This window comes from Rattus norvegicus, chromosome 1 (genome assembly GCF_021556685.1).
Source record: "Rattus norvegicus strain SHRSP/BbbUtx chromosome 1, alternate assembly SHRSP_T2T, whole genome shotgun sequence".
NCBI lineage: Eukaryota > Metazoa > Chordata > Mammalia > Rodentia > Muridae > Rattus > Rattus norvegicus.
Window position 1 is genome coordinate 260,644,408 of NC_141534.1, and position 26,477 is coordinate 260,670,884.

Consider the following 26,477-nt stretch of genomic DNA (forward strand, 5'->3'; position numbering starts at 1 on the left):
CTGGATCCTCAGGTAGTACTATGTCCAATTTTCTGAGGAAGGACCAGACTGATTTCCAGAGTGGTTATACCAGCTTGCAATCCCAGCAACAATGGAGGGGTATTCCTCTTTCTACACATCCTCACCAGCATCTGCAGTTACCTGAGTTTTTGATCTTAGCAATTCTGACTGGTGGTGTTGTTGTAAAATATAAAAAATAAAAAAGTAGGGTTGTCTTTTATCCCCCTAAGTCCAGCACCCCAGTGCCCCAAGATATCTGCTAGTTATCCTGGCAGAAACATATCCCAACTCCATGGCGGCCCAGTGTTTCCTGCTGCCACACACTTTCCTACACTCAAACTGTCACATAAAAGAAGACAGAACACAATAATCTTTGACCCAATTGGTAAGATATAATTGCCCACCTAAACATACAAAGCCCAGTAACATCCATCCCTTAAGAATATTAATAACAACCTGTAAATACACAGAGCAGAATCTTAACATCCCCTGCCATGGCTTCTCTCCCTTTCCCTCTTGTCTCTTCCTCCTTTCCATCCCAGTCTCCTTCCCTTCCTTCAAACCTCTTTCCTACCCATCCTTCCTTCTCAGCCAATGACAGGCCTCCTTCTATCTTGTAACTTCCTTACCTGTGACATCATCCCACATTTCACCCTTTTTGTCTAATTAAAATTTTTTTCTCTCAAATATAAGCTGAGCATAACTATTATCATTTTGTAATTAAAAGCATAAAATATATCTAACACCCAGTCTAACACTATATCAGTTAAACAGAACATTTAGTTATCAATTCCAGCTTAAGAAAGGCTTAAAATCTATATTATATCTTGGCTAGCTTGTATACTATCTGATAACTATCCAATAAAATATGTATTTCCAGAGTTAAAAATCCTGGGGCTGGGGATTTAGCTCAGTGGTAGAGCGCTTACCTAGGAAGCGCAAGGCCCTGGGTTTGGTCCCCAGCTCCGAAAAAAAGAACCAAAAAAAAAAAAAAAATCCTGATAGGCTATGAAACTATAATCAGTCTTCAACCCCATCAGAAATCTGAGAATGACCAAATATCTATACACATAGGAAGCCTAACATGACTTCCAGAACTAAGAGGTTGTAGAGACAAATCTCCACTAGCACATTCCCCTGTTAGCAACATGTGAGCGTAAGTCTTCAGCTTTCTGGCCCCAAATCAACTGACAGACTGTTGAAATGCAGATTTTTGAAGGGCAGAGCACCCTGTCTTAGCAGAGGTTATCAGTCAACTATTCTGCATAATTTGTCCTTTTTCTGGACAGCATTAGTCTGCAAATGAAACAGGCAGTTTTGTCCAGTAGCTGCCTAGCCACAAAGTATTGCCTCTCTCTGGAGGTAGAGATGTTCAAATTCTTCATTAACTCTGCCAAAGGGGAACTATTAGGAGCAGATATGTCTCAACAAAAGATAAATAACTTTAAATCTCAATTTTTTTGGATTTCTGATATTTTTGAAAACTATCTATCTATAAAGACAATGTGGACTGTTGTCTTTATATCTTAATATTATCTTCAAACTACTCTCATAAAGTCAGCCATATATTTGCTATTTGGCCCTTAACTCACATGTGTAATCAACTCAGAAGTTTGTAATGACATCAATAGAAGACTGGCTCTAAACCTTGTACTTTTAAACCTTTTAACAAATAAATTCTATATTTTAGCTTAGTTACCAAATGAGATTATGACTATACAACTCAATCTAGCTAATTCCTCCTGTTAAATTACAACAAGTTTTAAATTCCTCATAAAAACAACTTTACAACTACCACTTTCAGCCCCCCAAAAGTTCAGGGAATTGGGGCGACGACTCCTCCATAACTTCTTCAAGCTGTACATGGGCATTGAGATATCCTTGGGGGGTTAGGAAGAATGAAGCAAATGTTGTAGCAGGATGTGTCCCAACTGGACCCAGCTGAAAGCCCTTGAGACCAGGAATTGAAGTAGGCACATTCTGCAAAATACAACTCTCAAGACAAACGTTTAGAATCAAGATATCTTTTTGTTTGATTCTCCTGAATCAATTTTTCAGGTGGTCTACCTCTATCAAATCTGATCAATATGATTCTGTGAGGTTTGCAGAGCCTAATCACACTTTTTAAAAACACAAAGACAAAATCTTTCTCCCAAAATGCTGTGTTCCTTAGTCTATAACCAGAAAAGCTTGTATCTTGCACTCTCTCCCAAAGTAGTAATCTAAACATAAAACTCAAAGTCATACCCATTATGAAGATTAAACAATTTTTAAAAAGGAAGTAAGATAAACAGTGAGCCTGATAGGCTTTTGTACTCTATGATATAAGGAAATGAACCCAAAATTCCTGTGGAGCCCATGTTAAGAGAATCTGAGCTTCCTGTTGTGGTAAATACCAAAAGTAACCACAAACCCTCACTAGCTGGCATCAACGTGCCATATGGCCTTTAGCAGGGTAATTCATAAAACAAACTAATCACCTTCTATCAATTTGAATACCAATAAGGAACTTAAAAACCAGGACTTTAGCCCAAAATATATCCATCTGTTAAGCTCTCTACCCGGAGCCACAGATTTTTGTTTAACCTTAATAACTTCTATATGTCTGTGTTCATTCTGCCTAGTATTACAGACATTGGAGTCAGCAACTAATTTTTCCCTATCTAAGTTCCAAACCATGGATGAAAATTCCCACGGGATTTGGGTAATCTCTGTACTCTCCTTAAAACAAACTTAAACACCTTCTATCAATTCTAATACCAACAAGCAACTTATCAAACCAGGACTTTAGCCCAAAATATATCAATCTGTCAAGCTCTCTACTCGGAGCCACAGATTTTTCTTTAACCTTAATAACTTGTAAATACCTTCTATCAATTCCAATATCAATAAGCAACTTAAAATCAGGACTTTTGCCCAAAATATATTCATCTATTAAGTTCTCTACCTGGAGCCACAGATTTTTATTTAACTTTAGTAACTTCTATAGCATATGTCTGCATTCACTCCGCCTGGTGTTACATTTATCACAACTCTCTCCTTGGAGTTAGTGACTAATTTTTCCCTATCTAAGTTCTGAACAGTGGGTAAAAATCCCCACGTGATTCAGGTAATCTCTTTACTCTATTCTTTCTAAAAACAAACTTAATCACCTTTTAATAATACCTGTAATTAAGAAGTAGCAAGAGACACTGGACCACCGCAGAGTTGAAATGTGTTTCTGCCAAGATATCTATCATATATCTTGGGGCACTGAGGTGCTGGACCTAGGGGGATAAAAGACAACCCTACTTTTTTAATTTTTTATATTTTACAACAACAGATGGCACCCAACGTGGGGCATGAACCCACGACCCTGAGATTAAGAGTCTCATGCTCTACCCACTGAGCTATCTGGGAGTAGAGGAAGGCTACTGATTTCTTTAAGTTAACTTTATATCCTGCTACTTTACTGAAGTAGGAGTCTAGGACTTTACTGAAGTCAGGTTTAGGAGTTCTCTGGTGGAATTTTTGGGGTCACTTAAGTATACAACCATATCATCTGCAAATAGTGATATTTTGACTTCTTCCATTCCAATTTGTACCCCTTTGATTTCTTTTTGTTTTCTAATTACTGTGGCTAGGACTTCAAGTACTATATTTAATACGTAGGGAGAGACTGGGTAGCACAGATTCTAAACTCTTGAGCCTAGATGAGCTGTCTTGCCTACGTGAGTCTTACCTGGTGAGAGGCCATTGGGGATGAGGCTTCTCTGGCTTCTTGTTCTTAGATATAGGTCAGATATCAAGACTCTCAAAGGGTCAGGTGTGGGTCTCTTTTAGTACAGGGTGTAGAGGTAGCACAGATGCTTAAGCTTAGTCTGTTTCCTTTCTCAATTGTGCTTCCTTTGTGGATGTGGGCAGTGATGGTGGTAATGGTGGGAGGTAATGCAGGAAACCACCAGGGGCTTGAAATCGACCTGATTCTGATTTGTTCTGATGCTTGGATGATCTACCTTTTATCTTCTTGGAATACATATGCCCAAATTCCTGCAGTCTTGAGGACTGAGGATGCTATAAAGGATTTATTTTTGTCAAATGGAAGAAACAATGAATTTCCTAAACACTTCAACACTTTTCTTGCATAATTAAATTTTTATATAATTTTACTGATAACAATACTTTCCCAAAGCTTGATAAATGAAGGGTAGTCTTAGGTACTTGCTGTGTAAATCCTGTTCATGTTGCAGTACCGCCTTGACATATGCATAACTATATATATTTACCCATATACTTTCACATAATTGAGATCATCTTGTATAACCAGTTTTTCTACTATTTTATATAAGGTTTGACTAAGCATTTTTCTCTGTTATTCAAAGTGCTTTCCAAGCACACATTTAATGTTAGTGGAATAGAGTATTATATTGCGATTCCATAATTTACTTAACTGTTTGTTCTTCCATTTTTGGAGATTTAGGTTGCTTTCATTTGCTTCTATTTAAAAAGCATTCGGGTTTTCTAATGTTTACCTGACTGCATAAATATTTGTTCTTATCTGCATTTCAGATTCTTTCCTTAGGATAGCCTCCTGGAGGAGAAACCTTAAGACTCAGCACATGCTGTCAAACTGGTTTTGAGCAAAGTGCATTTTGGAAACTCTTTGGCTGTGGAAGGCCAGCTCTTGGATTCAGAGAGAAATACTGCAAAAGTTTGCAGTGTGTGCAGACACGGGCAAGGTGTCTGTCTATTACGTGATTAACAGTAATTTTGTGCTAAATTTTTGTGGGATTATTGGCATAATTCATAACATAATCATATCTCTGAAAGAATAAATTTCCAGATTCAGAGGATAGGCATGCTTCCTGCAAGCCAAGCATGTCCAAGTCTGCTTTGAAAAATGAGAAGAATGATGGTGTTATCATCTTCAACAGCAATAACGATAACAATATTTGCCATAGTTATTGGCCACTGTGCGCCAGATGATTATTGGAATGAAATTTATATGCTTAGTTGATCGGTATTATAATCGAATGGGGAAGTGGCAGTCCCTCCTCCATTCCACAGCAGTTCAGTCTAAAGGTTGGTGAGTTGAACTAACTTTCCTGTGTAAGACTTTGTAGCATTAGATTTTGACCTACATCTGCTAGTTCTAGGGCCTATGCATTTGACTCTATTCTAGATAGTCCTGCTTGGTTGAAAGTTGCTGTTGGGATTCCCAGAAGTCTAAGATACATGATTTTCCTAGTGTAAGATCATGTGTAGGGTCAAGATGTCAATAACATTTTTCTTGAGTCAGACCTATGACTTCTTCACTTCAAAGAATGGTCTGTTATAGTAGTGTCAAGACAGAAGTGCTTACTTAAAGAGTTAGAAAAGCTCTCAAGTCCTCAGTTTTCTGAGAAACCACTGAGGTACTTATGGAAAAGGAACATATGTGTTTTGCACTCATTCTGTGAGCCATTTGTACATTCTTGAGAGTCACGATTAGGTAAACACATGCAAGTCTAGTGCATGTTACCTGGGTTCAAAGCCCAGCTCTGCTACTTGCTAGCTGTCAGCTTTGGGCAGGAGAGCTCCTCTTCTCTTCATTTCCTTATCACTAGAGAGTGCTCAATGGTAGTACCTAGCTGGGCAGCTGAGAGGATGTTCTGGAAGATGGGTGAAGTGTTTGCAGTAGTGCTCAATCCTGTGAGTAATGTTCTGTGAGTGCTTTAGTTTCTGTCACAATTTCTCAGACTGTCCTATTTCCTGTGTTGAAGTCTCATGTCTGCCAGGGCTTAGCTCACATTTCCCCAGCATAAGTAGTAAAATCTCCCGGAATACATTCTTTGACCTGTTCTTTAGATGTCTCCCTCTAATATGGAGGTGACACAGATGATGTATTTCCTGAAATGAGTGAGGGGTAGTCACAGACTCTGCAAGACAGTGAAGTGGCAGTGCTGGACTCAGCAGGGGACTCAGGGGAGACTTCTCAAGGGTGTGTGTGGAGGTCATGCAGCATACTGTCACATCCTGGGTGGCTTCAGTGGCAGAAATGTACAGTCATTATTCTGGAGGATGGAAGTTTAAATTCCAGATGGGCAGGGGGTCCTCTTCTAAGATGGTCACATCCATCTCACTCTGGAAGCCATCAGGCAATCTGTGGGATTCCTTGGCTTGTCGAATAAGCTTCTCCTTTCTGTCTTCCTCCCCATGCCTCTTAGATTTCCTCCGTCTATCATCCATTCTGAATTGGTGGCCTGTTCTACTCCAGTACACTTTAGTGTTAATATTGATTCAAGTTATGACTCTGAAGAAATGTTCCAAGTTGTCCCTGATGAGGAAGAGTTAACCAGGGGTTGTTGAATTGGGGGTGTGGGGAGATTCTAAGCAAGGCTGTGAAAAGATCCTGTGCTACATGGGGGATCAGCCTTCCATGAGAGCCAGATTGAGCCAGTCAATGAGGAGAGAGATCCTTGGGGAGAAGGGAGAGGCAGACACCAAGCCCTTGTGTATTTTGTCAGCCATATTCAACCAATTGGCTATAATTGTTTGAAGTGGGAAACAGTTAAAGGACTTTATGTGATTTTTTTACTTTATTAAAATTTTATTTATTTTTGAGACTATAACGCACTTTCTTCTGTTTGGTTGTCTATTTGAATGTATTTTTTCACAAATTCTGCCTAGCTGTGTATTTGTGACTTTCCCCCTTGGCATAATATGTATGCTTTGAGTGTGATATACAAACTGAAAGTCTTGCTGAATTGAATGTCAATATTTCCATCACTTTCTTCATGTCTGTTATTGCAGTTTTCTCTTTCATAAAGTAGATGTCTTGCAGTCTGTAAATAACCAAATCGACCTAATCTTTCCTTATGGAGCTACGGTCTCAGTCTTAAATTTCTGTGATTGGAGAGTTCTCACCTTTTAACCCTGTTCTTCTCATAGCACATCCTGACAATTGATGGGAAGTACATGCTGAAATTCTTGAATAAGCGCTGAAAATCATTTGAGGAAACTTCTGTTTGCTCAGTCATCTCATTCAATCCTTCTCCCAAACTTCTGAAGTAGATATTATTGAGCCCTTCAATGTCTTGGATGGGGAAGCTGAGATTTCAGTATAAGGGACTCCTCTAGTCATCTGTAAACCATCTAGGTGGGCTTGGGCTATTCTTAGCCAAGATGGCAAAACCATGGTATATTCATAACCAAATAATTCCTCAACTGGCAGCTTTGGTTAATTTCTCTGAGTGGTCTCTACTCCACTCTTGTCACTTCAGATCTGGGTACCAACTCTCTGATGGGAAACAAGAAGATCTAAGGAGAGCAAATCCTTCTGCAGAATTTGCTACCTCACTGTTTAGCATCCCTGCCTTTATTGATGCTATGATGGGAATTTCTTCTCTTCATTCACTATTTTAACCACCAGCATGTGTTCCTTTTTTCCATGCCCCTCCTTGAACTCCTCAATCTAACTCTGTCCTCCTTTGTGGTTTTCTCCTTATTCACCTGTTACTTAGCCTGTCTGTAGTCTCTTAAGGCTTTATCATACAGTTGTGTACTTGGCATGTCATCAGTGTGCAGAAATGTCTCTTGGGACAGAAAGAGTTGGAAGATATATTTGAATATCCTTGGCCTTGATGTTAGGAGTCTGCTGAAAGTTTGTCTGTTCCTCACAGCTATTGCACTGCAGTTGTTGACAGTTTTTGCACTGCAGTTGTTGACAGTTTTTGCACTGCAGTTGTTGACAGGTATTGCACTGTAGGTGTTGGCAGGTGTTGAACTGCAGGTGTTGACAGCTGTTGCACTGCAGGTGTTGACAGCTGTTGCACTGCAGGTGTTGACAGTTGTTGCACTGCAGGTGTTGACAGTTGTTGCACTGCAGTTGTTGACAGGTATTGCACTGTAGGTGTTGGGAGGTGTTGCACTGGAGGTGTTGACAGCTGTTGCACTGCAGGTGTTGCACTGGAGGTGTTGACAGCTGTTGCACTGCAGGTGTTGCACTGGAGGTGTTGACAGCTGTTGCACTGCAGGTGTTGCACTGGAGGTGTTGACAGATGTTGCACTGTAGGTGCCTAAGAATCTCATTGTCAGGGTGCCTCCTGTGGATGCTTGGTCTTGGTGACCTATCTGCTCTTGCCACCAGCCTTCTTGGGGCAGTGATTCTTTTTCTACAGCTAGTCTTCTGTCACAGCTAGATGGTGTAGAATCGGGTAAGTGGATATTTTGGAGTGATGGCATGCTTTGGAAGCCAGCCAGCTGAAAACTGACAGTGCCACATCCAGAATGACACAGTTTTCAAAATTCACTGGATGTCTAGTGGCAGTTGCCAGGCTGCTTATCAGAGTTGACAAAAGGGACATTTTCAAGAGATTGGAGTGTAAGTGGAGGCAATATGTTGGGGGCATTTATCATAATTGCTAGCGTACGTTGAATGGTAACAGTGTGCCAGGAATAGGTACTTTCCAATATGTCTGATCTAAACATCCAAATGGCAAGATGTTTAATAAAAGTGCTGGGTTTGGTGTGAGCATGATACCGTGAGACTAGAGGATTTTTTTTTTTTGTAGATTTCTAGTTTCGTTATTTTGTCTAAGGACACGAGGAATCGTTAAATGCTTATAAAAGATGTCAGTTATTAAAAGAGACATTTTGAATAGATTCTTCTCTCCCAAGAATGTCTGACAGGAAGCTTAATGATAGTGTAGCCACAGTCTTAGGTTTAAATGGATGTGGCCTTTCAGGTATTGCTTACCAAATGCAGCCACAAGAGGATCCATCCAGCTTTAGGCATTTTAGGAAAATCTCAATGACTTCTGCTATGCACTGGGACCAAAGCCCCACCTAAGTCCTTCAGGGTTTAGCTGCTCTTATTGCCAGAACCACACTTGGGACAAAGCTGTGGTGTGAAGGTTCCAAGTCTGTATGCACAAAGGACTCACTGGATGATGCTACCTCTCTGTCTTGGATCTTTAGTGTGCTGGTGTTGGCAGTGTCAGCCAATGAACACTGAACCAGGATGCTTTGAATCTCTATCAGAGAAATCATTGGGGTTTTTGTCTGCTTCCCAAGGTCTATTATTAAAGCAGCAGAGTTAAGATAATGACACCCTGTTTATATAGACTCAGAAGGGTCTACACAGATAGAGGGTTAGTAGAGGGGTAATAATAGAGGGGTAATAATATGTGGTACTAGGAGATCCAAATTGTGGTTATTTCACTTAATTGAGAGCAAACCTGTTTTTTTCTTTTCTGATTGAAGGCTTCACACCAGTCCAGAATATTCTTATTTTCTCCCATTGCTGTTTTTCTCTCAGGTTCCTATCATATATTTTGTATGTATCTAATTCCCATTTTCTTGTATGTTTTCAACCCAAGGGTCTCTTTCCCAGTGAAAGACCATTTGAACATCCAGAGAGATGTCCTGGATGGCCAACCCTTCAGTCCCTAGTTGGGCAATTATTATTATGTAGCTCATGCATAGATTATTTCATCAGATATGGCATGACTCTTCACTGGGAAGTACTCTGTTGACACACTGGCAAGATTCACTTGCTGGAAGGGAAGCAGTGAAGAAATTCAGGAGGGGAGGCATTGTTCCGTAGATAGAAGCCAGGGAAGATGGGAAGATGTTAGATGACAAGTCTTGACCTGAGCTGTGGATCTTTCTTTTAAGACTCTCTCAGCTGGACTTTTTGATGTTCCACATCAACCATAAACAAAACAACGCTTTCCCCTCATGTATAAAGGATGGAGATTTGCTTAATATACCTTGGCTAAGGACAGAGGTTGGACCGAAACAAAAAATGAGCATATTTTGAGCATATTTTTTGGACAGGAAAGTGGACACCCCTGAAAGATCTTGAGATCTTTAGGAGACTTTCAAAACTAAACCCTTCGCTGTTTAGAAGAGCAAAAAGGTGTACTTTAGGATATGAAGACAAGTGCTGGGCTTTCTCTTGGAAAAAAATTGAAAAGCCATACTCAAGTGGGACCTTGAAGGAAAATGGCTTCCTTCTCTCTTTTTCTAAAAGAAAAAAGGAAAGAAAAAAAAAGAAATTCCAAGCTAAGTAAGGTGAATCCGATAGTGAAAGTCAGTCAAGCTGCTGCCCAAAACACAGGAAGGTGAGGGGAGGGTTGATACTCAGGGTTTCTTTGGTAGTTTCTAAAGTGAGTTTCATATAGAGGCTGAGCTGTGTGTTGTTATTGGTTATCAGTCTGCATGGGATAGAGATAAGTAAGGGTTGGGACTATTCTATTTTTTGAATTAAATTTATTTATTCACTTTACAGCCAAATATCAGCCCTTCCTCTTTTCCCCATAGCCCCTCGTGTAAGTCCTCCCTACACTACATCTTACTCTTCTCTCTTGAGAAGGGAAAGCCCCCTGCCTCCCTGTCTCACCCTCCCCCCAGCACATTAAGTCGCTACAGGACTAAGCACATCCCCTCCTACTGAGTGTAGACAATATGGTTCATTTAGGTGCTTGGGATCCACAGGCAGGCAGGCAACAGGCTCAGGGACAGCCTCTGATCCAGCTGTTGGGGGCCCCACATGAAGACCAAGCTGGTCATCTGCTACATATGTCCAGCCCGTGCTCTCTGGTTGGTGATTCAGTCTCCAGGAGTCCTGGAGGGTCCAGGTTTGTTGACTCTGTTGGTCTTCTTGTGGAGTCCCTGTCCCTATGGGTCCCTCAATCCTTCTCTCAACTGTACCATAAGATTCCCAGAACTCTGTCTAGTGTTTGGTATGAATCTCTGCATCTCGAGCCTCTCAGGGTACAGTTATGCTAGGCTCCTGTCTGCAAACATAATGGATTATTGTTAAGAGTGTCAGGGATTGGTTCATGCCCATGGGATGGCAACTATTCTTCGATGTTTGCGTGTTCATCACATTCTTGATGGCAACTCATTTGTATTGTAACTGCTACTTGTCAAGGGAGTGAGAGGGCAGAACATACTCAGGACAGATACTAGAAAAGTGAGCCTAAGAGAGAAGAAGACATCAAAAAGGGGAGAGGGACCTGAGTAGAGCGTTTTCTGTGGAAGAAAGGAACTAGGGTTTGGCTTAATTTTTATTCAGTTATTTCTTCCAAGCAAAAAGAAATGATCAGTGATTAATGCAAGGAAGGAAAAAGGTTATGTAACAGAAGTTACATTATTATGGTGAAAACTGGGGGAAGGGATGACTGTGTAAAAGGGCAGATATTTCTGAAAGAACAAATTATGTAATTCACTTCTTAAAGAACATACTTACCAGGTTTCTTGATACAAGAATTCTTTGTATTTCCCGAGCTAGGAGGATTAGTCAGGTCCGTCACTAATTGCTTACACTGTGAGATAAGCTACCAAATCTGTTAGGTGCTGGATAGCAATGATTTTGGTGCCTGAAGGAACCTGAGTTTAAACACTAGATGCTCCAGCTATCAGTTATAAGTTGATGGCAAATTACGTAACCTCCTTAATCCTCATGTTAATGTCCTCATACGGAAAGCAGGGACAAATGTTGCTTAGAGGGATAACATAGGAATTAACTTCCATCGAATTATCGGGAGGCACTGTTAAATATGTGGGCACTTTAGTCTCTTCTATTTTCTCTCTGGATTCTTTAAAAATGTTGACGCTAATGTTTGTGGTTATTGGGGAGTTTTTACTTAATCCTTTCTAAGTCAAATGCTTTGCTTTTGCAGCATCTTGACTACTTATCCACAGTGCCCCTTCATTCTGTGCACGTTAATATGAGCAGGAAGGGTGAATACCTTCCAGTCTCTTTTGGGGGTGGTCTAGAGCCACTGAATTTCCTTTTTATAGCAGGTTTTCCCCATCCCAAGGTAGATGGTGTCTATAGTCTTATGCAATGAATAGATCTGCAAAGGAAGAGGACAAAAGATAAGTGTACAGTAAACCTGGTAATAGCCCAAAGTGTTGAGTGGTGCATGGTGGTGTGGCAGGGGCTATGTGTAGATGGGAGAAAGGAGACAGAAGGTGGGAGGAGGGCACTTTTATTAAAGTAGCCAGGAAGTATCTCACTGGAGGCAGATCTGGGTCTACAGTGAGGCAAGTGAGATACAGTTCATAATATTGAGGACGCTTTTACTCTTAAGGTCCTGTAAGCACCTCCTTAAAATTTGCATCCTAGATGCCCTGCTCACTTTCTCCTGCTCGTCCTATCCCTGACTAGAAGGTGACATTTAAGCCAAGGCCTCAGAGATAATGAGGAGGAATTCCTTCAAAGAGCCGCTTGGTCATCAACTGAACAAGTGAAGATTGTTTGCTGTGGCTCATTTCGATGTGGTACAAAGATATCTGCGTAAATCCTCTAATTGCCAAAATTGACCCATCAATGTTAAAGACCCCTTTTAAGTGGATCATTTTCTTCCTTTTACACAGCCATCAAATGCAGCACTAATGAGGGGTGGTGTTCATCTTGTTTTACAACCCTGAGCCTTTCTGCATTCATTATCACACAGGAATTTGACTCTGTGTGCTTCTGAGACAGAGGGGCCTCCATTATTTCTTCATATTCTCACACAGAGTTGTGCTTGGGTTACCAGGTATCCTTGTGGCACAGTCAGGTGGTTCTTTACTCTGATGGTGGGACACTGTAGAGGTCTGTTTTTTGACAGAGGGAGACAGCTATGGCGGCCTTCTTAAATGTCTATGAATAACATGTAGATGGCTATAAATACACGAGTAGTACAGGATACTACTGATGTAAATGATTTTTGCCATATTAGTGCAAAACGACACTTTGCAAATCACTCAAACTTCCAGCAACAATTCTAACTCCTGAGCAACTTGATGTGTTGCTTCCTCTAATACGCTGTGCAGGAGGAGGACCTCCCTGGGCGAGCACTGTCCACCTCTGGTAATCTATATAGTCCAGTGATTCTTACATCTTCAATGCCGGAGAGAGCACCTCTAAATAAAGCTACTCCATAATCATAGCTTCCAGTCTGGACCCAATCTAAGCAGCCCAGTATTTCTTCCTGGGTTTGTTTCATAATGAAAATCCTGATCGCCATAAGATAGGATTCTGCATGGAACTTTCGTCAAGATCAATCCTACGGCTTCAGAATATAAAACTTACTTTCATTTCACACATAGACCCTTTCAGGTTAAGTTCCACTTGAGTTGGATACTCAAGTTTCTTAACCCTTCCTTTTATTGCCTTACCCAAGGACATTGGGAACAACTGACTAAGCTTATCATGTCCATTGGTTTTTCCAAGGTATTCATAAGCATCTCGAAGGTCCTTGATTAGTACAAGTGATAGATTAGGCCTATTCAATGCAGGGGAAAAATTGTGTGACACTGTCCTCAATTCATGTCACAGACTAACCTTGTTCTCTTCATGACTGGAAACAGTCATTAGCATCTTTAAATGTGACTACATAGAGTGTTAATTCCAGAAACTCAGGATCCAATTAGAAAACTTGTCATGAAGATTTGTAAACTCATTTTTAAATTCAGCTGTACTTAGGCACACATGAGACACACATACACACATATGTCTACCTATAATGTGTTAGCCATCTTTTGGTTACATTAGTGAAATATCTAAGATTACCAACCTATAAACAGAAGAGGGTTATTTTGGCTCAGAGATTTGGAGTTACTATCCCATGTTCATGGTCCCATCCCTTTTGAACATGTGGAGGGGCATCATGGTAGGAATGCACTATGGAGAAGAATACTTTCTTCATGGCCAGAAAGTGGGAGTTGAGAGTGGCAAGGGCTCAAATCCTCCTCAAGGGCATGTCCCACAGTGACCTAAGGATAGCTCCCTTGGCCCCAACTTTTAAAAGTTCTACCATATCTCTGTAGTGTATCACATTTACTATGGTGGCTTTGGGGGATCGTCAACATCCAAACTGTAGCAATATCTCATAAGCGATTACCATAGGTGACCGGAAGCTGAGAAGCTCCAGATGAACTGTAGCTCAAGTCTATAAAATGATCCAGATGGGTGATCACATATGTCCTGTCTCATAGGTTGGTTCATAAAGTCAACCACCATGCATCTTTCAGAGAGACTCCTCTAGTCCCTGCCACCAAGTGTTTCTTCTCAAAGCAGAGGCAGACCATACTATGCACCATGTTGAAAGTGTGCCAACTATTGGACTGAGGTTGGTGACCTCTATGGAAGAGTTATTGAAGGGGCTGAACTGTGTTGCAACCATACAGGGAGATCAATAGTCAACTAACCTGGACCCCTGGAAGACACCTGGACCTCTGTACCCAGAGACTAAGTTCTCAACCAAAGAACATACATGGGCTAGTTCATGGCTCCTGGCACATATGTAGCAAAAGACTGCCTCATCTGGCCTTGGTGGAAGAGGATCTACCTAATCCTGTAGAGATTTGATGCCTCAGGGGAGGGGGATGCGTAGAGGGATGAGGTAGGGTAGGTAGGTAAGTGGTGGGGTGGGGTGGGTGGGGTCATATCCTCTCAGAGGCAAAGGGCAGATGATGTGAAAAACTCTTGGATGGGGGACTGGGAAAGTGGGCAACATTTGGAATGTAAACAAATAAAACAATTTAGAAAAGAAAGTGTGCTACGTTAAATGTTTGAAATTGGGATGTCTCCTGAGAGGCTCTGCCAGAGCCCTACTGATATAGATGAGGATGGTTGCACCTAACCATTGGACTGAACAAAGGGATTCCAATGGAGGAGTTAGAGAAAAGACTGAAGGAGCTCAAGGGGTTTGCAACACCATAAAAAGAACAACAATATCAACCAACCAGACCCCACCAGAGCTCCTGGGGACTACACCACCAACAAATGAGTACACATGGAGAGACCCATGACTCCAGCACATATGTAGCAGAGGATGGCATTGTCCAGCATCAATAGGAGGAAAAACGCTTGGTCCTGTGAAGGCTCATTTCCTCAATGTAGGGTATGCTAGGGTATTGCGGTTAGAGTAGGTGGGTGGGTGGGATTGGGAGCATCCTCATAGAAGCAGGGGGAAGGGTTATAAGAGGGGGGAAAATGTAAATACATAAACTACACAAGAAAAATAAAATTAAAAGAAAAAGAAACTATGACTCAGCAGGAACAAGAGGATGCATATTGCTGTCTACTGTTTGGTGTTTACTGCTTGCCTTCTCTCACTGGCTTCTTCTGTTAGCTGTCTTAAGTAGTCTACATCATTGTACTCTGCTGTTCTCATCTTCATGAGCATAATGGTAATATCAACCACACAGAGTTATTGTAAGGAGGAAAGGAATTATAGGTAGTGAGATTTTGCATTATTCTCTCCTGCATGGGAAGAGTTCTAGAAATGCTCTCCAATGCTATAATATCATCACCCTGTTTTCTCAGAAAATTAATACATGGGTCTTAGCAGTCAAATGTGAAGATAAACATTTTGATGTGTTACCACATGGATACAAATATAAAAACCACACATTTTAAATAATATTTACATCTCCATTCCTGTTCATAAACATTGGTACTGCACTTCCTGACAAATCCATTAGAAAAGAGACACTGAACTGTCTTAGGCATGTGGCAATGGGTATGGAATCACTCATTTATGAATACTTGACTTTGGCTCAGCAGCTAAGCACACTGACTGCTCTTCCAGAGGTCCTGAGTTCAATTCCCAGCAACCACATGGTGGCTCACAACCATCTGTAATGGGATCCAATGTATCTGAAGAGAGTGGCAGTATAGTCACATACATGAATAGTTGACTTTATTCCACCAATAGTTATTGGTTCTGTCTTGTGCTATTATCTTTGCCAGGCCTTCATGAAATTCACATGGCTTTATTATCATCAGTGGGCTTTTTTGTTGTTGCTGTTCTCCAACTCCTCCTCCTCCTCCTCCTCCTCCTCTTCCTCCTCTTTCTTCTTTTTCTTCTTGAGACAGAGTTTTCCTGTTGAATCCTCATTGTTCCAGAACACACTCTGTAAAGCAGGGTGGCCTTAAAATCAGAGATCTGCTTCCTGAGTGCTGGAATTAAGGGCTTCCATTACCACCACCTGGCTTGCTTTTGTTAAAGACTATTGTTTAGGACTGTAGAAATGACTCAGTAGGTGAAGGCACCCACTGTCTCACAATGCAATCCTCAAGACCTAAATTTGATCCTTACATCCTACATAAAGGTAGAAAGAGAGAACAGAGTCAAAGTTACCCTCTGTGCATGCTACTGCATGTGGTCATTCTCTGTCTATCTACATATGTATGTATGTATGTATGTATCTATCTATCTATCTATCTATCTATCTATCTATCTATCTATCTATCTATCTGTGATGGTTTGTATATGCTTGGCCCAGGGAGTGGCACTAGTAGGAGATGTGACCTTGTTAGAGTAGGTGTGTCACTATAGACATGGGTTTAATACCCTCACCTAGCTGCCTGGAAGTCATAGCAGTCATCAGATGAAAATCCTCCTGCCTGGATGCTGCGATGTTCTGCCTTGATGATAATGGACTGAACCTCTCTGATCCTTTAAGCCAGACCCAATTAAATGTCCCTTATAAGAGTTGCTTTTGTCATGGTGTCTTTTCACAGCAGAAAAACCCTATCTAAGTATCTATCTATCTATCTATCTATCTATCTATCTATCTATCTATCTATCTATCTATCATCTATCTATCTCTATCTCTCATATACTATATACATCAAACCCTAACACATATCCATTATCTATCTCAAACAAAAATATCCCAAACTACTATCATTTCTTGGCACCTTGCAATGAGAAGTTATAAGAGCTAATTTTGAGATCAGGTTGGGAAAGTAAGGGTTCAGGCTGTCTTGAACCTGTAGACTGCAAAGAACTAAGGAAACACTGGTAGGAGCATAGACCCCATTGGGATCAGAAGAGCACAGAGAATAAAAAGCATGCACATTCCAGCAAAGGAAATGCTGCTATGGTGACTACTTCTGCATGAAAAGTGACCCCATAACCCTGTGCTCACATAGCTTCTGAGGAGCTGAGCCTATCCCACATCTGTCCTCCCCCTCTTCTCTTTACATCAGTGTTCTTGGAAGAAATCATGCAATGACCACTTCTGAGGTATCCTACATCTTGTCTACTAGTGTCTACAACAGCCCAAGATGTAAAGTCATCACCCCAGAGAAGCCTAGAGAGCAAGACAACCTAAGATGGGAAGGGAACAAAAAGCACACTGAAAAGACCACATTCCATGTTCATGGGGACCAGGAGCCCCAGTATGGCTGAATATATGACCAAGTACAGAGAAAGCAAGCGAGTCAGAGTTCAGGCAGTCAGAAGACAGAGTAATAATTCGTATCTCTTGAGAGGTCACTATGGGTCATTTGCAGAAGATTGCGCATGAATTAACTTGATAATACATAAACCCAGCTACCTGATGATGTCTCCTTTGCTGATGAGCAAATCAAGGCACAGTAGAGGCTTCATTGAGGACTTCACTGTGAATTAAATCTTACAGGATATGTAGGGTTTGGTTTCGTAGGTCAGGAAAAGGGGAATTTTCTACATGTGGATGCAGAAAGCCTCTGGACAGACGAAACTCACAGCAAACCAACGTTAATCGTCAGGACTCTGCAGGGGTGCAGTATCTTAGCTGGGATTCTGATCCTTTAGAAATTGTGAGTCCCTGGCTCTCAGCTCCACGGTGTGTACCAGCTCTGGGTCTTTGGCAATCCAGGTGGACCCTCAGATGCAGATTGCCAGAAAGACAAATGAGAATTGGCAGCTGTATTTAATTATGTAGCCTTCTGCAATTCGTCCACCCCAGACATGTTTCTTATGGAGAGTAATTATTCTTAGCATGCCCATCTGAGTGAGGTTATGCTTTGGTAATTGGTTGTGAACCCTTGATCTGTTTTTGTTTGAGGTGCCTTGCTGGAATTCCTTTTCATATTTGCGAACTGAGACTGAGGAATGCCTGACAGAGAGAGACACCTTTCAGAAAGATAGCGACTCCACCCATTCTGGAAAGCTGCTGAGGTGAAAGAAGGGAGGTCTCAAAGTGATACACAGGCTTGGGATGGGGGGGCTGTACTTGTTTAGCCCTCTTGAATGCCACTGAGAGTGCATGCGTTTTTACCCCTTTGCAACTTCTTAGAGTCCAGAGTGGAACATAGTTACACTTTAGGAGAGGTGGTACTTCTCTATTTCCTTTTCTTGCTATGCCCATGGGTGCTGAATATAACTCAACACTCATCAGCTTGACTGGATGAGGCACACAAACTTACAGCCTGTCAACCAATCGTATTCCGAAACTCTATGCACAAGAGAATAATATTAGTGTAGTTGTACCTCTCTCATGAAGCTTATAATGGTTGTCCCTTGGTATCTGTGGGGGATTAGATCCAGAACCTTCTAAAGATCTCTACATTTATCAACAAAGATACCATTACCATCTCTCCTGTGACCCCTGACTGTTTGGCTCTTGTTCTTCCTTGGGGTAGGGGTGCTTGGCTCATTGTCAGAGCTGGAGGGACTCTCCCAGTGAGGCGCCCCTGAGAATCTGTTTGCTGGAATCTTTGGGGGAAGGGGAGGAAATAAGAGGGTTTCCCATCAGTTTGAATGTGCATCAGGATTGCCCGACTTCAGTGGATGGCTGAGTCCCATCCTTCAAATCCCCAGGACGCTGGTTCTGGAAGTTGAGAACAGGATGTCATACCATCTGCCCCCCCACCTCCTCCTTTTTCCTCTTTCTGCTCCTCTTCCCCCCTCTCTGCAAATATCTTAAGAGATTTGAGGCATTTATTCCATGGTCATAATGTAGGAAACCCTAAGATAGAGGATGGAGATAAGAGGGAAGGAAGGAGTCTTTCACCCATGCCCTCTTTCAGGCTATGATGGTTAGTATTATCTGTCAGAAGAGTCTAGAATCAATCACCCAGGAGATAACCTCTGGATATACCTGGGGATGTGGGGGGGTTATCTTCATTACATTAATATGGGTGAGCGGTCCTGCCCACTGTTTATGCCATCATCCAGCCCGGAGGGAATCCTAGATTACAAGGATGGAGAGAGGGAGCCGAGAGTAGAGTGTATGCATAGCTCTCCGCTTCTTGATGTGGCCAGCTGCTTCTGGGTCCCAGCACCTTACCTTCTCTCCCATGATGGGCTGAACTCATAACCCGTGAGCCAGAATGGACCCCTTCATCTTGAAGTTGGCTTTGTCAGACTGTATTCTCACAGCAACAGGAAGAGAAAGGGAGACATAAGGTGTCTCTGGCTTCGGATGAGCTTCTCTCTGGCTTCGGTTCCTCACGTATGTGTGCTTGCCCAAATGTGCACGCACATGCCCACGCCTACGCACCGCTACAAACAATATGGGTTGGAAAGTTTGTTTTCGGAAAAGTACAATATGCTGGAAATTTGGCAGAAGGGAAATTGTCTTATGTGCTGAAAGCATCATCATTTGCTATGGCCGAAAGCTTATGGCTGGAAGGACTGATATTCCATTTGCAGAACATGATTTATAGCCGTGTGCGTGCGTGTGGGTACGCTCCCCTTCCCCAGAGAGCAACAGAGACAGAGAGACATTGACAGAGAGAGACAGCGACAGACAGACAGACACACACACACACACACACACACACACACACACACACACACACACACAGAGGTACTTGTTTATAACAAATGTGTTAAGAAAGGACTAGGAAAGATAAAAAAAAAAGGTCAGCCCTGTTCTACAGCACAGAGCAGGGCATGCCAAAGTGCCAGCCATTTTCACACAAAGGACTTTTGTTTCTTGTCTGCAAAAGCTATCAGAAAACCACAGCAATGGCTCCCAGTGCAGAAGGCAGGGGGAAGGGCAGACTGCAGATTTCCTCACTGAGGATTTGCTTTCCTTTGCATCAGTGGGTCGGGTAAAACCCTTGGTCCCTTAGAGGGCTGATTGAGATTCCCCTGGTTGGAACCCTTTCATTCCTGAGTGGACTGGGCAGCCTCTGTGCTCTGAAGCACTCGCCTTGGGATGTGGAGCAGCTCTTGAGCTCTGGAGTCCATTCTGAGCACAGCACTGGCAGTCAAGAGCTCAATTTAGCTCTCAGACAACTGTCTTCGCAAGTGCTGTTCTACCTACCGAAGGAATGTGTGCGTGGCAGGTAATTTCCTCCCTCTTTTTTATGGGGGGAACAATTGCCTTTGGTAGGTAGAGCACCACGAGCTCCTTCAAATGCTATAGTCACACAATCACTGCTTGGAGATGTGCAGTCTCTCATTTTTATTGTAATTGTGGCATATCTTTAATTTGCTTGGCATAATGCACATAATCCATAATTATGAAATATGCAACTAGCCTTTGGCCCCCTTCTGCTCTCTCACCACAGAGGCAGCTTGGTGCTTTTATTAATTTAACTTTATACAAGCTAACAGATTGCCATAAAGGAAAACAGGATTTCTCAACCAGTTCGGCTAATAGCCGTGCTTCAGCGAAAGGCCCCGTGGTATGGGCTGAGCAATAACCACCCCTCTCCACACTCCTTGCAGGTTTTAATTGAATTTCTGTCCCCTGGATATCATGCTGAAACTATTCATCTGTTCCAGTAAGCCTTCTGATATTAAGCAAGTTTGTCGGGTTATTATCGTAATGTAAATACAGTTGGACAGTTGATTTCCATTAAAAAAAAACGAATGCACTGCCCAGGTGAAGTTCACAGGGTTAAAGGAGCTTATTCTGAATATGGCCAAGCAAAGAAACCCCATTAATCTGAGTAAAAATCCAGTAGCCTTGTCTCTGCCTCATCTGCATTCTTTCCTCTTTGCTTGACGGAGGGGAATTTTGCCCTTCTGACACATTTTGGTGAATGAAACTATAAGGCCCACATCTAAATTGTCCTTGTTTATTTGTTTACATTCTAGCCATTGTCCCTCTTTCAGTCCCCACCCCCACAGTTCCTCATCCCATTCCTCCTCATTTTCTACAAAAGGGTGCCTTTCCCTCACAAGCCTCCCCGTTCCAGGGGCTCCAAGGCTCACCAGGATTTGGCACATCTTCTCCCACTGAGGCCAGGCCAGGCAATCCCCTGCTATATATGTTTTGGGGCCTCTTCAAATGTCCTCCCTGTACCTTGCCTCGGCATGTGCATGTAATCAGCCTGCGTCTATGGAATCCCAACAAATGGAGCTCAACTCTGCAATGTAAGGCACACCAATACATGCATGTTGCTAGCAAAGAATCCTTTGTCACATGTCCTTTCACAGGCTTGTTTTAGCAGAACACCCTTTCTCCTGTGTCTGCTTCAGCAAAACATTCTTTCACGAGTCTGCCTTAGCCTTTCACATCTGCGTCCACTTTAATAAAACATTCTTTCACATGTCTGCCCCAGCAAAACATCATCCAACTGACTTCCCATAGAACCCTTAAGTTTCCACTTTAGAGTTTGGATAAGACAAACTAACAGAAGGAAAAAGAGCCCAAGAGAAGGCACAAGAATCAGACACCAGTTGTTTGCACACTCAGGGGTCCCACAAAATCACTAATTTATACGCAGAAGATCTGGTGCAGAACTTTGTAGTCTCTGAGCATTGCCGCTTCAGTCTCTGTGAGTTCATATGAGCTTTGCTCATGTTGATTTAGAGAGTCTTGCTTTCTTGGTGTCCTCCATCGCCTCTGGCTCTTATGCCCTTTCTGTCTCTACTTCTGAGGAGCTCCTGGAGCTCTGAGGGGACAGATTTGTTGAAGACATCTCATTTAGGGCTGAGTGTTTCAAGGTCACCTCTCTCTCTTTCTGCATAATGTCTAACTGTGGGTCTCATCTGCTGCAGGAGAAAGCTTCTCTGATAATGGCTGAACAAGGCACTGATGTATTAGAATAACTGAGGTAAATATCATTAGGGATCATTTTATCACTACATCTTTTTTGTTCAGTTTTGAGAGCGGTACTGCTTGGTTTACCCTCGGTGCCTAGGTTATCTAATCTCAGGTTCTTAGCTACTCAAGTAATGTTGGATATGGCTTTCTTTTCCTTGATTGGGCCTTAAGTCAAATCAGACATTGGTTGGTTATGCCAATAAGCTTTGTGCCACCATTGCCTTATCCTATCTTTCAGGCAGTATACCATGGAGATCAAAGGGGCTGTGGCTGGCTTGATGTTTACATGTCTATTTTAGTAGCATGCAGAGTAAATTCTACTACCAAAGACAGTGGAAGTTAGGGGTGAAGGCCCTGGTCACCAGTTTGACATCTCTATTTCTGATGACTTGTATATGTATTATACAAAGCAGTCTTGTAGTCAATTTGGGGGAACAAACTATAGTATTGGCAGTAGCCTGGATTGGTTGTTAATTCCCACGGGGCCCCTTTGGCTAACAGTTCAATGAAATGTAACCTATTCCTGGTACTGAAAGTTTCATTTGGTGACAAGGTGACAAGAGATGGCTAGTTGGGACTCTTGTCTCCCCTGTTATTTGGTGGTTATTTTGTGATCTAGATCACACACACACACACACACACACACACACACACACACACACACACACACAGTACTACTGTATTAGGCTTCCATTCTACCCCTCAAATACCCATTAATTTTATCTGTTTCTCCCTATATTCCCTCTCATCAGCTTCTTTTCTTCTCCACTTGACACTTGATCCTCCCATTACAGCCCTACCTTCAACCCACTAATAATTGTTCTGTTTCCCTTTCCTAATGAGAGCTATCTGTATCCTCTAGTCCCTTACTACCCTTTGTTTGCCTATGAAATGTAGCTTGATTCTCATTGACTTAACAGCTAACATCCACATAGAAGTGAATACACACCGTATTTGTCTTTCTGTGTCTGGAATACTGTACTCAGGATGATATGTTTTTTTAGTTTCATCCATTTGCCTACAGATTTCATGATATAATTTTTTTAATGGTTGAGTAATTGTGTAAATGTACCAAATGTTCTTTGTCCATTATTTTTTGAGGGATATCCGGGTCATTTCCAATTTTGGGTTGCTATGAATAGAGCAGCAATGAAAATGGTTGGGCAAGGGTCTTTGTGGTAGGATGAACCACTCTTTGGATATATACCCAAGAGTGCTATAGCCCAAGTGGATCTTGAAGTAGATCAATTTCTATAGTCCCGAAGAACTGCTACATTGATTTCTATAGTGACTCCACATGTTTGCACTCCCATCAACAATATACAAATATTCCTCTCACTCAGCATCTTCAACAGCCTGAGATGTCACTAGGTTTTTCACTCTTTGCAATTCTGACAGATGTAAAATGAAATCTCAAAGCAGTTGCACTTTGCTGATGGCTGGGGATGCTGAATATTTCTTTAAGTGCATCTCGGCCTTTGAAGTTTCCTCTATTGAGAATTTTCTTTTTCAATTTGTAACCCATTTTTTGAATTGTTTTTTTCCCTTGATACCTAGTTTCTTGAGTTCCTTATATATTTTGAATAGTATCCCTCTCTTGAATGTATACTTATAAAAATATATATATTTCCCATTCTGTAGGCTGCTGCTGTCTGAATGATGCTGACCTTTGCCATGCCGAGGTGTCTCAGCCTCATGAGATTTCATTTATTTTATTATTTTTATTCATAACCTACATTTATTCTTTCAATGTCCTGTAATAATTATCTATCTATCTATCTATCTATCTATCTATCTATCTATCTATCTATCTATCTATCTATCTATCTATCTCTCATACAATACATCCTAACCACAGGTTTCAATTCATACCTTCTACTCCTGACAGCTCCCCCCCCCAACTTTTTCACTCACCTACATCTACTTCCCCTCCATTTCTTCTTCAGAAAATTACAGGCCTCCAAGAGATAGCAGCCAAATAGAACAAAAACAAGAAGTCCTGTTTATTAATGGTTGCCCACAGTGCCTGTGCTAATGTCGTTCTGTCCAGAAGTCTTTTTTTTTTTGGTGCCAGTACATTCAAGGCTATTCACCATTTTCTCCTGTAACAGGTTCATTGTATTTGGTTTTAGTTTGAAGCCTTTAATCCATTTGATCCTGATTTTTCAGGTTGATACGTATGGATCTTCTTGCTGTGTTCTACATGCAGACATCCAGTTTAACCAGCAACATTTGTTGAAGATGCTGTCTTTTTTCCCCAGCATGTGTTTTCGACCTCATTATCAAAAGTAGTGTGTTTTTAGTTGTGTGGATTTATGTCTTATATTAGTTTTCATTGATCAATTTGTTTTTGTGCCAGTACAATACTGTTTTTTGTCAATATATACTCTTTTATTACTATAGCTTTCTAGTTTTACTTGAAATTGGGAATAGTGGTACATCCAGCAATTTTTTTTATTATTCAAGATTGTTTTAGCTATCCTATGTTTGTTTGTGTCTCTCTCTCTGTGTGTGTGTGTGTGTGTGTGTGTGTGTGTGTGTGTGTGTGTGTTTACATATGAACCTGAAGACTTTCTTTTCAAAATCTGTGAAGAACTGTGTTGAAATTTTGATGGGGATTATGTTGAATCTGCAGATTGAGTTTGGTAGCATGGCCACTTTTGCCATGTTAATCCTACTGATCCATGAGCATGGGGAAATCTTTTCATCTTCTCATTTCTTCAGTTTCTTTCTTCAATGACTTGAAGTTTTTATCACAAAATATTTAACTTGCTTGGTTAGCAATATCCCATGATATTTTATATTATTGGAGGTTGTGGTGAGAAATGTTCCTTTCCCAGACCATTTGTCATTTGTATACAAGAGAGCTACTGATTTTCCTGAGTTCATTTTATATCCAGACATTTTGCTGAAAGTTTTTGTCAACTGTCAAGAGTTTACTGGTGGAATTTTTCCGGTCACTTATTTACACTTATGGTATCTTTTGCAAATATACTTTGGGATTTTTCCTTTCTAATTTGTATTCCCTTGATCTTCAGTTGTTTTATTACTCAAAGACTATACTGAATAGGTATGGAGAGAGTGGACAACCTTGCCTTATTCTTAATTTTAGTGGAATTACTTTGAGTTTCTCTCCATTTAAGTTGATTTTGGTTATGGGCTTACCATAAATTCTCTTTATCATGGTGAGGTATGCTCTTGTATCCTTTGTACTTTTATCATGAAGGGGTGTTGAATTTTGTCAAAGGCCTTTTTTGCAGCTAATAAGATGATTATTTTTTCTTCCAGTTTGTATGGTGAATTACATTTATTTATTTACATGTGTTGAATCATCCCTGTCTCTGTCGGATAAAGTTTACTTGATCATGGTGGATAATCTTTTTGGTGTGCTCTTGGATTCAGTTTACAAATATATCATTGAGTATTTTTGTGCTTATCTTCATAAAGAAAATTGTCTGCAATTCTTTTGGGTGGGTCTTTATGTTGTTTGGATATCAGGGTAATTATAGCCTTGTAAAATGAATTGGGCAGTGTTCCTTCTGTTTCTGTTTCATGAAATAATTTGAGGAGTATTGGCATTAACTGGTAGAATTTTAAAGTCTGGTAGAATTCTGTGCTTAAACCATCTGGCCCTGAGCTCGCGCCCCCCGTCTCTTTCCCTCCCCCTCTCTCTTCCCTTCTCTCCCTTTCTCCCTCCCTCTCTCCCCTGACTCTCCCTTCCTTCTTCTCTCTTTTTTGGGTGTATGTGTGTGGAGACTTTTAATGACTGCTTTTAGTTCACTCAGGGTAATAGGTCTTTTTAAATTGCATATTTGATCTTGATTTAACTTTGATAAGTTGTATGTATTTTGATCCATTTCTTTTAGATTTTCAATTGGGTAGTGTCCAGGTTTTAAAGTATGTCCTTATGACTCTTTGGATCTTCTTGGTATTTGTTGTTATGTCCCCCCTTTCATTTCTAAATTCTGTTAATTTGTGTATTCTCTTTGCTTTTTAGTTTATGTCAACGAGGGTTTGACAATTCTACTGATTTTTCTCCCCAAGAGCCAATTCTTTGTTTCATTGATTCTGTGTATTGTTTTGTTTTTGTTGTTTCTATTTTTTTGGTTTTAGCACTGAGTTCAATCATTTTTTGCTGTCTACTCTGTTTGGGTATGATTTCTTCCTTTTTGTTGTAAAGCTTTCAGGTGTGCTATTAAATTGCTAGTAGGAGATCTCTTCTTTCTTCCTACTTTCCTTCCTTCTTTCCTGTATTCCTTCTTTTCTTTCTTTCTTTCTTTCTTTCTTTCTTTCTTTCTTTCTTTCTTTCTTTCTTTCTTCATTTATTTCTTTCCATGGGTACTTATTTCTATAAACTTGTTCCTAGAACAGCGTTTATTGTTTACATAAGTTTGAGTATATTATGGATTCATTTTTATTCAATATAAAAATTTTTAATTTCTTTCTTGACCCATTTTTTCAGTCAATAAAGAATTGTTCCATTTGCATGAGCTTTTCAGTTGTTTTTCTTGTTGTTGATATCAAGCTTTAATCTGTGGTGGTCAGAAAGGATACAGGATGTTATTTTGAATTTTTTTTCTTTTTGTATCTGTTGAGACTTACTTTGTGTATAAGTTTGTGGTCAATTTTGTAACAAGCTCCATGAAGTGCTGAGAAGAAAAGTATATTCTTTTTTGTTTGGATAAAATGCTTTGTAAATTCCTGTTAGATCCCCTTGCTATATGACTTCATTTATCTCC

General features: G+C 41.0%; 1 protein-coding gene and 1 non-coding gene across 2 annotated transcripts in view; one reads left to right on the forward strand and one right to left on the reverse strand.

Moving 5' to 3' along the window:
- Positions 1-26,477, forward strand: part of Sorcs3 (sortilin-related VPS10 domain containing receptor 3) — a 618,610-nt gene that overhangs the window by 201,663 nt on the left and 390,470 nt on the right.
- On the reverse strand, positions 3,327-3,399 carry Trnak-cuu2 (transfer RNA lysine (anticodon CUU) 2). The gene has a single exon. It is a non-coding gene; the product is annotated as a tRNA-Lys (tRNA).